Raw genomic sequence first — 10,252 nt, forward strand, 5'->3', positions numbered from 1 at the left:
AGAGTGCAGCAAAAGTTTATTGAGATGGATGAATAAAGTATAATTATACTTTGGGAAATTTTAAGGGAGGATTAACTTTTCCCCATTCAAACCTCCAGCTGCTTAACATCATAAATATAAAGCCTATAGATTTAGGATTGAATTTCAAGTAATATGTATGTGTATGTGTATAAATAAATATATATGTGTTTGTGCGTGTGTGGTATAAGCACACTCAGTTGACTTAGTTTCTTCACCTATGGAATGGGATGATTATGGGCATATGCCCTTTTCACAGATTTAGGAAGGTTAATGAGTATAGAGGTATAAAATGCATTGAGACCCTCAATTAAAATAACTTGAATCATTATAATACATAGTATTATTAACAGTAATTGTTATTATAAATTATGACATCTGTGATGATAGGCAACAGTGAATTATGGAGCTATACTAATTTTTTCAGGGCATTCTGAGGGGTCATAAAAGCTGCAAGAATAAAATGTGAGTGGCTGTGATCACATGCACCTAAGATTGAATTATTGCCTCATAATTCAACATCCCTATGCCTTTTATTCTCTTGTTATAAACCACCCAAGGGATCAAACTGGCTCTTCAAGTCCTAACCAATCCAATTTAATTGGTAGACTCTAAAGTCTATGTGACTGTATCCTTGCTGCAAATAATCATAGAGTTTTGGGATATTAGAGTTTGGAAAGAACATAGAGATCTTCTAATCCAAGTGTTCTCAAGTCTGGATGTGCATTAAAATCACCAGGGGAGCTTTACAATTGCAGGTACCTAGGGTACCACTAGACAGCTTTAAAAAAGGGTCTCTAAAACTGGGACTCATGCATTAGCATTTTTAATAGACTCCCATAAATTCTAATGTCAGAGTCCCTGATCTAGTCCAACCCCCTTATGCCAGAAGTGACACCCTTAGGTCCAGGGAGGTGACCAGAGGAGGCCGCATTCAAATGACTGGCTATCAGAACCAGGTTAACATCTAACTCTTGTGAGACCCAGTTCTCTTCCCATTATACAAAAGATGGCAAAGAGGGTCTAGCTCTATGCCCATTCTGATTGCTTAGTACTGTCTTCCTGGAATGTGCCGATGAGAATATTCCTACAGCTGCAGTTGCTAGGCAAGAAAGAATGTGAGGATGGGTAGCCATGTCTGCCCTTAGGTGGTGATAATGGTTTGTCATCCCTGTACACCATGCTGTAAATTTTCAACTGCCCCATCCAATCACTTCCCATAAATGCTTTCATTTTTAGAGCATTTCTCTTAGTATTTATGGAAGTGGTGGCGGGGGGAGAGTAGAAGTACCTGTCTTTAGCATCTCATATTCAAATATTAAATTAAATATTCATTGAAAGGCAGATATCCTAATTTTGGGGGTGGAAGAGAGGAAGAACTGGTATAGGATCATCTAAGTATGCTTGATGGATCCTTGGTCATGGTCAGTTTGTTTGTATTTCTTTCGGTTTGTCAGCTTTGGCCCATTGCTATGGTTGGCTGAAATATTTGCGGTATTAATAGAAATAGGCCTTGTCATACAAACCTTTATTTAACCCCAAAATTTTGGAAGCTTTTATTGACCCCCCCCAAAACATTCTCAAGCTAGCTGTGATGGAGGGCCCCTTTTAAAAATTTTTCTAGCCCTTTCTTGTGGACTCATGGCTTGTAGCATGAAGTAAAAAATGATTACTGGAAAAGTGAAGAGAAAAAATCCAAAGATAGACAAAAGGCAAGTTCCAGTTTAAAAATAATTGTAATGATTATCATTTTAAAATATAATAATTACAATTTTATGTTATATTTTATTGTATAATTATAACACAATGTAGTAAATGTAATATAAAATATAATAGCTATCTTATAATTATGTTCAACAAAATAATCAGTTCGCTAATTACTATTACAGTCTATATATGCTTTCTGTCAGTTTTGGTACTTTTCCTAGCACAGACTGATTAGGTACAGTTCACAGACCAGCACTGGTCCATGGACCGCACTTTGAATAGCACTAGTGCAAGGCTTGTTTTGCTTCTTCTGCAGCCACAGTCAGTAACTGACTGTCCTCATGTCCTAAGTCTTGGGGTATTCCTGGCACCTAGAACACAGAATTGATATTCTTAGTTAATTAAATCTTGGGATACATTTGGTCTATCCAAATCCTAGGTTTTTGAGAACATTAATTGAAATATACACTTGAAAATAAAATCTAATATATGCATAGCCATGTAAGGCACTTTTATTTTCTCTCTCTCTCTCTAAGTATTCTCATTACTTTATATAATTGGAGACAGTTGACAATATTATTTTACTCCCATGCAGAGGAATGCACACAACATTTGGCAGAGACTAGAGAAGGGGGCTCATTGAAGAGTCAGCCATCTGGAGTATTGAACAACCATGTTCTACAGTCTGCAGTTCTTTCCAGGGCCTTTGGGAGGGTTGACCGCCCTCTGAGAAGTGCAGTGTTTAGCTCAGGAGTCAGCAGACTTTTCAGTAAAGGGCCAGATAATAAATATCTTATGCTTTGCTGGGCAAATATGATCTCTGTAACATATTCCCTTTCATTTTTTTCCTACAACCAGTTGAAAATGTAAAAGCAATTCTTAGCTTGAGGGCTGTTAAAAATAGGGATGTGGAGTGAATTTGACCCAAAAACCATAGTTTTCAGTCATTGGTTTATCTCCTGCTAAAACTGCAAACTTGGCTCTATTGATCCAACAATATTGGTATTAATTATCTATTGCTGTGTAACAAATTAATCCCAATTAGCATCTTAAAACAACAAACATTTGCTGTCTCACAGTTTCTGTGGGCCAGGAAACCCAGGTCTATTTTAGCTGGCTGCCTGACTCTAGATCTCTCATGAGGTTCAGTCAAGCTGATGGCCGGGATGACTGTCCCATCTGAAAGTTTGACCAGCGGGGAAGACCCACCTCCAAGCTCACTCATGTAGCCACTGGCCGGCCTCAGTGTTTCTTGAGGTGGACCTCCCCATGAGGCTGCTTCACGGCAGGCAAGCATTCTACCACCAACCCACCCATGCACCTTAGCAAGGCTGCTTCACGACATGGCAGCTGGCTTCCTCCCAGGGTCAGTCATCCAAGAGAGTGACAGAAATTGAGCAAGACAAAAGTCAAGGTATGACCTAATCTCAGAATGGCTTCTCTTCACTTCTGCCATAGAAACTATTACGTCAGTCCAGCCCGTATCTCAGGTGGAGAGGACCACATGAGGGCTTGAACACTGGGAGACAGCGATCACTAGTGGGTCATCTGAGAGTCCACCCACCTGGTAGTCAAGTCTCTTCTACATTAGTTCATGCAAGATACAGATTTCTCAGATATGCTTTTAAAATACCCTCTGAGTTCTACCACAGACTTATTGTGTAGTTATTGCTCTTTATATCATGCTGTCAAGTATGGCAATAATTACATAAAGATAAACTTGAAGAGCATTTTAGGAGTTTTTTGTTTTGGGGTAGCCATTTATTATGTAAAAAAATTGTTTCTGAAGAATAAAAGATATGTAAGAAATTATTTCTCTGTTCTGCAGGTTTAAGAGAAGTGTATAGTAGTAGCAGCAAACACTGATTAGAAAGGGGACTGTAAAATAAGTTTAAAAGCAACATTTACCACTAGCTGCCTTGAATCATCTTATATTTCTTATATAATCTCATTTAATCCTCACAACAACCATCTGAGGTAGTTCAATTTGATCCCCATCTTATAGGTGGGGAAATTGAGTCAGGCAGAAGGTAAGTAACTTACCTTAAATTATACAGCTGATAGGTGGTGGTGCCGGAACTCAGAGCTGGGCATTTTGGCCCAAGTCCTCACTCTTTCTGAGATCCAAATACCATCGCACAACCTTAATATAAATTAAACATTGAAAATAGTCCTTCTAATCAGTCAATGCACTCACCAGTTAGTATACCACGTTAGTGCCTTTTCTGAAAAATATTTGAAATGTACACTGACCTCAGTGACAAAGGGAAAAAATTTCAAATAGTCACAGACTTCGATACTATTGGTTTTCCTCTAAATATCATGGAGAATAAGAGTTAAAGCAAATTTATTTCTCCTTCTTCAAAGGTCCTTTCCTAGGAAAGTACCCATTTTTTCTGTGATCTAAACCTATAGCCCTAATATAGAGCAGACATTTAGTGATTATTATAGTCCCAAGAGCATTGTCTTTATATACAGCAAGAAGGATTCCAGTAGCTAATATGCTCTGAAAATGCATAATCTTATTTTCAATGTTGATAGCTTGTGGAACTATGTCATTGTATAGGTCTTAGACAACATTACTGGATGGTATCACTGCTGTTGAAGCAACAAATGAAAAGTGTTATCCTAGGATAAGCACAGTTTTCAAGCAATTAGAAAGACCTTGAAAATATATTCTTAGTTTTTACTATAATTTCTATGGACCAATTGGACTATGATATTCTTAACCTTTCATCAAACTGATTTTCATTTTTTAAAAATTATCTGTTCAAACTTCTGTTTGCCTAAATGATAAGGCTCTTTCAGTTACATAGTTGCTATTATAAGGTTAGCAATAGCTATTGCTAAATAACCACAGATCATGGTGAAAAAATATGCTCGTGACCCATAGCATGCTACATGGTGAGACCCCATTGCTCATCCGTGGCAGCCAGCCACTCCTTCTCCCCCGTTAACCTCTGGACCACTACGTGCTCCAGGAATGCAGCTCCTTCTGTGACAGTATTTTCACACTTGGAAAATATAGGGGCATCTCAAATGGAGCTGTGGGATAAATATTGGCATATGATGTGCATAGTAAAAAATAATAAATATTTTTAAATGAATGCCTACACGAATAAATAACAAAGTAAAAAGAAAGGGGATCAGTACAGGAATAATTTGTTTTAAGCAATGACTTAAGTATAAATCTGAAGCTATCTAACGATCTCTCCTTTTAGGCTTCATGATATAGAGAAAGACAACTAAATACACAGGTTTACATTTGAACTCTGAACCTAGAACTCTTTTCAATTTCAATTTTCTAATCTGTAACCTGAAGATGATATCTAAATTCCAATGGTAATGTGCGCATTACATGAAAGTATATGGCCCACAGTAGTCACTCAAACTAGTTTTCTTCCTCTGAAATCAGTTCTTACAAAGAGCTTTGGATTTATCTCCACACACCATGGAGATCCTCTGTTTCCTCTTCTCAGCTTGCCACCTTTTGTGGTATACCCAGGACCACCAGGGTACTTTCTTTGGGCTTTTGACATTGCTCAGGGATTCAGCAAAACAATGACCTAAAAAATCCCTGAACTCTCAGGAATGAGTACAGTCAGACTACTCTGAAGACCTTCAGAATCACATCACATCTGAATTGGGTGGAACCATTCCAATTCTGCCTTTTTTACCTGCCTATCTGGAATCAAAGCCATGAAAGGTCATTAACTCACAGGCCAACTCCCAAGGTCATAGTTATACCAGCAGAGACCCAGAAAATATTCTGGATCATATACATGCAAGGCATGAACCCAAGTCTCCCATCTTCCTAAACAGGGCCTCTTTCCCAAATTCTAGTGTCTGATTTTCCCATCCTAATTAAATTAACTGTATGACAATTTGAACAAGTTGTTTTAAAAGTGTGATATAATCACAGTTTTACAAGTGTCTATTTTCTAGGTGCCAAAGAGGTGCTGCAATACCTTACCCATGGTGGTACCTGTGAGAAAATGCAAATGAAATCATTCTGTCTCGGCAGCACCCTGTGGGCACTCCCTAACCACTCACTGAAAACAGTCTACCCAGGTCCTCTCTGCATCAACTTCTTGCCACAGACCTGTCATTTCTTTCCTAATAGTTTTTGCGCAGTAAGAAGAATGCTCATCAATAATGCACATTTTTCAGGCATAGTAAAAATGTTTGTGAAAGGCTATTAATGCAAAAGCAAAATGCCCCATTGCAAACACTAATCTCCCATTTATTTTAACATTCCTTTTTTCTTCCTTGAAAGTACTTAAAACCACGTCTGCATTTTAAAAATCTGATAGAAAAAGGTCAGTTGAAGGAGGAACAAAAGTACGGCCATTTGAAAACCTTAGGAGTTCAGGAATTTGGGCAATAGTTAATACTAGCTTCTTTGTAAGATTCACTCAGTTAATTTCTTTTGAAATTGATATGAAGGGTAGTAAGAATATTCATGAGTTAAGATCCAACACAAAGTTTTCAAAGAAGTGTATATTTTTACTACAAACTGGTTAAGCCCCAGAAAAGTGGGGTATATAATGGGAAAAGTGTCAGCCCCCTAACTGTATGGTGGGGATGGTACCACTATAATGAGAAAAACTATTGCTTGGAACCAGAACAGCTATATTCTTTTCTGAGCTTCCACAGTCCCCACACCCCTGGAGTACCATTCAAGACAGTGATGAACTGTGGTCTCAATTCCCTTATTAGCTGTAAGACCTAAAAATTATATGTGCAATTAAAAGGCAAAATGCTGATATTACTCATAGGAAGCCCTTTGTACATTAGCAAGGTACAAAAGTCTGCTGACACTTTGCAACAGAGATAGTCAGCAGGGCAGAAGATTAATAGAGCCTCATAAATTTGCAGGGTGAATACAGTAGATGGGGCAGAATAAGCATGTTGTGTTAGAGATAAATAAAGGGCATGGTCAGCTTGACAAAACCTTTAACAAGGAACACAACCAGTTCTTTTGCGTAATTTGCTGGGCTGGCATTAGTCCGTTTTATATAACTACACATTATTACCCCACAGCAGTTGCTGCTCATGTCACAAAGGCCTCCAGCATGACCAAGAGAAGGAACGCTGGGAAGACGACCAATTCTGATGGGTTATACGTTGGGTCATGCTGCCCCATCTGTTACATTGCTCAGCCAAAAGCTTTGACTGCAATGGTGGCATCACACTCCAGGCCAGCATTTTCCGGTTAATGGGCAGCATCTCATTTCTCCGCGTTTTGATCACTTAAATGAAAACAAGGGAGTATATTACAATTCCAAAGCAAAGCAGATAATCTCTGGGATTTCTGTGACAGGCCCTGGTTTCTTTCTTTTTTTAATGATAGACACATCTAAAGAGTTAATTCAATGAGCTCTAGCCACCTTTTCCTTGTGTTTGCCAGTTTACAGAATGCTTCTTTGTTTACAAAATGCAAAATTGCAAACTGTTTTCCGTGAAATGTTGATTAAGAATAAGAGAATCTCAAGGGTCTTCAAATTTACCTTCTCTGTGAAAATGGTTCCCAAGTGAAGACGCTTATTTTTAATGCCTATTTGTGAAAAATGATATGAAAATTTCCCCTGGGAGTAACATGTCTTGCAAGGATTTTGACTACTTCCTGGTTTCAGTAGAGCCTGTCTCCTAATTTGTGGGTCGTACAGTCATTGAAGAAAGGCCTGAACACTGACTATAGGCTGTGCTCCTAAAACATGTAGCAAGCTCCCTTGCTATGTACACCATTAATTGGCCACAAAGAAAAAACTCAGCTTCTAAGTAACTAGTTGGGTCTGAGAACATTTAGGATTACGATGGTCATTTGGAGTTCTAATGAACAAAAACAGCCCACAAACTTGCTGTGTGTGGTGTGTGAGAAAGGGATTTGGACAGAGGCCAGTTAGAAAAGCCCATCTAAGGCAGACTACTGTTTAAGTTTTAGGGAAATAGTTTTAGGGTTTGTGTGTGTGTGTGTAGTGCTAAAAGCAGCCCTACTGGTATTTCTAGGAAACTTGGTCTCCAATTCAACCAGACATTCATTCCTATTCAATCCTTATTCTGGAAGAGGAGGTAGGCTGAAGGCTAGGTCACCATGTTAGTGCTTTCCAAAGTTTTATGGTATAATAATTACCCAAGGAACTTAACTATGCAGTTTTTTGGCCCCCAAACCTAGAGATTATGACTCAGTATGTTTGGAATGGACCAATAAATGTGCATTTTTTTTGTCAACACCAAAGATTATTTTGACGTAAGGAGTCATTGGACGTCCTTCAAGCAATCCTGCAATAGGTTGTAAAGGACAGCTGGCAGGCATCATTTAGAGATGCTCTTCTAACTCCTCTTGGTCCTCTGATACAACTGGTAGACCTGAATATATAGTAATCCTCCCTAGGGATCAGTTTGCTTGCTATTTGGGCTTATAAGCCTCAGTTTGCCATAAATGCTCTGGGTGATAAATAAAAGTTTTTTTTTTTCTCTCCCTGAAGGACATTATGGGTCTTGACCTGGAAGAAGAGTTCACTGTCCATTCAAAGAAAATCCTTCCATATGTGCCCTAGGATGGTGATTTCTATGAACTAGTGTCTAGTCCTAATTAAAGAGCTGTATTCAACACCTAGCATTAGAGACTTTGGTGACTGAAGGATAAAAGTGAGGAGCCTAAAAGATGAAGGAAAAAGTGGAATTTGACTTGAAAAAAGTATCTGCCTTTTAAGGCGTACTGCTAAAATGATACTGTCTATATATGTATTTTTTGGTATGGTCTCAGCAAGGAACTTCAAAGAAAGGAAAAGTCTGGATATAGACATCCAAAAGAACATTTATTTAGCCCCAAGGGCATCTTTTATTAGGCAGTAGCTCAACCTTAGAACTTTTCTCCTTAGTGACAGAGAATTACAGCCACACAAGGCTCTCTACTTCTAGATTCCTCTTCATACATACTCATAAGCTTCCCACCACCTACCTGGGGAGGTTGTTTTTCATGACGTGATGTTCTCCACTGCAGTGGTCTAATAAAGCAGCAGCCACTTGTTTTGTTCCTACCTAACACTCTGAGTCTTTTCTTTTCTCCTAAGTGTCGGGGGTAACCTACTAAAATGGTGGTGGGTTTGGACTCTGACTTCTTGATGAGCAGAGCTGGATCTAGGAGTTGCAAGATAAATGTTGATGAGAGCCCTTTAAGAGAACTGGAGTTGGAAGTACGCCTTGGTACTCTGCTTAACAAGACCTGTACTCTAACAGGACTCTTCTCTCAAACTTCAGTGTTCTGTTATTAGTAAACAAGACTGCATTCTTTGAAAGGCTTCCCCCCTCCTTTTAAATTTATGAACTAAATAATGCAGCCTCACTAAGGGAATAGGCTTGCCACAGACTTATTGCAAATAACATTAAGGAACCATAGCCATTCACATGCTTAAATAAGGCCGCTAATCAGACTGCACGTTGTTTACCACGTTCTGCATCTTCTTGGCAAAAACCTCATCTAAAAATAACCTGGCATTCCATTTGTAGGAGACTGGGCACTTGCTACCTCAAGATAAATGGTGTTTCAAGATGCAAGTCTCTTGTTAACCCTTGTAATCTGCTGTGAACATAATCCTTTTGACCAATATTTGGAAAGAATAAAAATCAATTTCTCTTGACACTCGACACTAGTGATTTGGAGTGTTTTTCCTCTCTCTCTCTCTCTTTCTCTGTCTGTCTCTCTCTCTCTCACATACACACAGTCTGTAAACAGAAATAAAATGAACTTTATCAATAAGTGGGGTTAAAGGTGGAAGAAAAGATCAATGAAATTTGAGAAATTTAATGAAGAAAAGAGAGGAAAATGTGAATCACATACTATATGATATGAAATCTGAGAAGTATAAGCTTTAAGACTAATCTATCAAAGCTGTTTTCTGCCATTGAGATCAGAATCTTATGTTTGGAATTGACCTTATATAAAATTAGTTATCTTTCTATCCAGTATAGGGATACTTTCTAAAATATTCCTTAAAAGTGGATTATACAGCTTTTGCTTGGATAGCTCTAGTGATAGGGGACTCCCTATCTTACAGAGTAGCACTTCACACTGCCAACAAGCTCTGCCACAAAATATTTCCTTATACTGGAGAATTTTCTCACCAATTACTAGACTTGGACAGGTTATTGTGTATAATTATAAAAGCTGCTTCTTTGGTGCTCTTTAGAGTGAGAGCAAAGGCTCAAATGTTTGGGAAATGCAGGGATGATTTCTCCAAAGTGATGGACTTGCAAACCATCATTTATTGCAGCATTTGAACATCGAAAGGAGTCTTGAACACATCTCATCCAGGTCTCCTTAAAAAAAAAATGAGACTTGATCTTCTCCAACTCTTGTGCTTTGTGAGTACCACTGTGATAGAAGATGTCGAAATTTGTATTAAAATTATTTATAAAAATATGTGTTCCTATCATTAACTAATATGATTCCTTGAAAGCAATAATTATAACTTGTTCATATTTTTAGCCCTACAGTTCTGTCTAACATATTCATACATTCATT

At 38.2% G+C, this 10,252-nt stretch overlaps 1 long non-coding RNA gene across 1 annotated transcript in view; it reads left to right on the forward strand.

Moving 5' to 3' along the window:
* Positions 1-8,763, forward strand: part of LOC143679419 (uncharacterized) — a 106,567-nt gene extending 97,804 nt beyond the window's left edge. Inside the window, exon 3 of the long non-coding RNA XR_013173738.1 lies at positions 8,214-8,763. This is a non-coding gene — a long non-coding RNA (uncharacterized LOC143679419). The remainder of the gene's footprint in view (positions 1-8,213) is intronic.
* The last annotated feature ends 1,489 nt before the right edge of the window (positions 8,764-10,252 follow it).

Source organism: Tamandua tetradactyla, chromosome 4 (genome assembly GCF_023851605.1).
Source record: "Tamandua tetradactyla isolate mTamTet1 chromosome 4, mTamTet1.pri, whole genome shotgun sequence".
NCBI lineage: Eukaryota > Metazoa > Chordata > Mammalia > Pilosa > Myrmecophagidae > Tamandua > Tamandua tetradactyla.